Source organism: Rhea americana, unplaced genomic scaffold (assembly GCF_003343005.1).
Source record: "Rhea americana isolate MKP2758 unplaced genomic scaffold, rheAme1 scaffold_13, whole genome shotgun sequence".
NCBI lineage: Eukaryota > Metazoa > Chordata > Aves > Rheiformes > Rheidae > Rhea > Rhea americana.
In genome coordinates, this window is record NW_028185372.1 from 1,697,810 (window position 1) to 1,701,011 (window position 3,202).

Here is a 3,202-nt window from a genome sequence, read left to right on the forward strand (position 1 = left end):
CTGCGGAGCCCGAACTGGACACAGTACTCCACATGAGGCCTCACCAGGGCTGAGTAGAGGGGCAGCATCACCTCCCTCGACCTGCTGGCAATATCTTCCTAATGCACCCCAGGAGATCATTGGCCTTCTTGGCCACAAGGGCACATTGCTGGCTCATGGCCAACTTGTCATCCACCAGCACAGTATGGTAGCACAGCCCTCAGGTGTGTCAGCCACTCCTCCCAGCTTGGTATCATCAGCAAACTTGCAGAGGAGGCACTCTGTCCCCTCATCCAGGTCACTGATGAAAAAGTTGAACAGGATGGGACCCAGTACTGAGCCCTGGGGGACGCCACTAGCCACAGGCCTCGAACTAGACTCCACGCTACTGATGACAACCCTCTCAGCTTTGCCTTTCAGCGAGTTCTCAATCCACCTCACTGTCCACTTGTCTAACCCACACTTCCTGAGCTTCTCTAGGAGGATGTTATGGGAGACAGTGTCAAAAGCCTTGCTGAAGTCAAGGTACGCAATGTCCACTGCTCTCCCCTCATCTATCCAGCCAGTCATTCCATCACAGAAGGCTATCAGATTGGTTCAGCAGGATTTCCCCTTGGTGAATCCATGCTGGCTACTCCTGATCACCTTCTTTTCTTCYGTATGTCTGGAGATGACTCTTGCAACTGAACCTAAGAAAGAACTCTTGAGACTGTTTCTACGAGCACACTGGAAAATGGAGAGAAAAGAGAATGACTGGAGTTGATAAAGTATAAAATTTGAATATCATACATGATTCAGAATGTCCATAAAATACTCTGAAAACAAAATATGCACATGAATGATGCTAGGAAATGACTAGGGTAGTTGATGAAAATTAGAAGAAAGGCACATTGTATGTGAAGACTTCAGAATTATGAAAAAGAAAATAAATGGGAATATATGGATTAGAATAATTCTGATTATGGAAGAGAATAAGAATTAATAAAGCAGAAAGAGCTGGACATGAGACTAAACAGCAGGATAGCTATAGAAAAWCAGAGGCAAAGTAGCACACTATCTTAAATTCTTACTGGTGGGATGAATATAGAACATTCCATGTTGTTTCATGATTTGAACTGATCCATCAGTTACTGTAAGGGAGCCCTTCCCCCAGAAGTCCCTAACTCACAGAAGTCCCTAACTGCTCTAATTTCCTCTATTTCTTTAAAATGCTAACTTGTGCCACATCTCAAAATAAAGATTGAGTAGAGTATTTTCTAATAAAATTTTTAATTAAGTTAAAGGACTAAAGCATGAACTGTTGGCTGCCTTTTCTGCATCTTTTACTAATTCCTCTGTTCATTCATTCTGTATTAATTTAAACTTCCTTTCAGAATTTCATTTATTTTAAGGCAGAAATTTCATTCCCATTAAAATCTTCTAGTCAGATTTCATGTAATCAGGAGGGAAATTTTTATGAATAAGAAATGCTTAAACAAAACTGTATTTTAGTAGTTATTAAACACAAGCACAACACTATCTGTACTATTATGAGCAAATCTGTTGTCCAAGAAGAAAAAAAMCACACATCTATTGGAATCAGCCTGAGCACAAACTTATTCTGGCATAAGATCAGATACCACATCTCATGAAAAGACAAATGGTTACTGCAGAAAAGAAAGACTACTTATAAAATTTAATTCTGTATATCAGCATTATAATGCCATGAGTCATCATGCATTCATTATTAAAAGGAGCAACTGAACACTTTAGCACAGTCTCTCTTTTTTCTCCAGCTACAGCAACATCAATTTAATTTTTCTTGACTATTCACATCATAAGTTTTACCCTAATTAGATAACAACTGTGGATTAAAGAACAATTGTGAAAAACTAATGTTCTACTAAGAACATTTCCAGTATACAGTATGCTTGGCCAATGTTTTCATTCAATATAATAAGAAAAAATTAATATCGAAGCTTTTTCAAGTACTAGAATTAGGTGCAAGGATTCCAGCCAAATTCCAAATCACTTAGTTACATTGTGGATACTTGCATTCCCTCTGCACTCCAGAATAGACACACTATTCTTCATTTTATACCTTAAAAATAGAATTGAACATTATTATTAGTGCACAATAGCTGTCCTATTTCTACGAGAAAGAGCATTTGTATTTCAGCAGCAGCTAAAAGGATCCCAGTTACATTACAACCATTCTTTAATAATGCTAGACAAAAGCTATAGTGAAAGGAGATAAGACAAATGATGCCCAGTTAATGAGCACTTCTGGAATGATGAAGATAAAATATTAAATGATGAGACCTTATGACTCATTTACCCAACACTACTGAAAATATGTCGGGCCATTGTATATAAATAATGCACCCATACAATGATAAAGGCATAATTTATAATTGGTTGGAAAACTCTGGTTTCAGTAACTCTATTTGTATGTCATAGAACCACTATGCCAGAGACCAAATTCAACTATGCACATCAAAAATAAACCATCTGCACCTTACTTACTAAGTAGCTTCCCTTTTTTTTACGACAGATCATTATAGAGAATTTGAAAAAGCAACTGAACAACTTTCATCCATTCACACCAAGTGCATGTCCATTCTGTGGTTGTAAGAGAAATGACTACAAGGAAAAGTGTGTGTAATTTGAGTTCTGACCACATTAAATTATGATACCGATACGTGTGTGTGGATGTGGACAGTTACTAGGAGTGACTGAAAACATCCTGTTCTAGTGTGTTTTGCATACTACTTTTGATGGTAGAAGAAACAGTGAGTCAGAATCTTGAGGTTCCACTCAAGCTTTAGAACAAAGATGATTTCTCTTCCCATGATACCTTCCGTTCCATCCCTGATGTAACCCTCTTCTTCCTGACTAGCTATTTGTGCCACTGCATTCCTTTATGAATGCTTATTCAGTTCCAGCCTCTAATCTTCAATCTTTAAGCCCTGCCCTACTGCATCCCAGAATCTTCCCCTTTCTGATGGAATAAATCTAGCATACAGGTATTAAAGGAAAATTTGCTATTAAAACAGAGAAGAAACTATTAAGGTCAATGAAGTGCTTAAAAATGGATTTATCAGTTCAGGGATCTTTAACATAAAAATGCCATTAATTCTCAATTCCTTTGTTATGTTATCGTAGAATCAGTAAGGTTGGAAGGGACCTCTGGAGATCATCTAGTCCAACATCCCCGCTCAGCAGGGTCACCTAGAGCATGGTA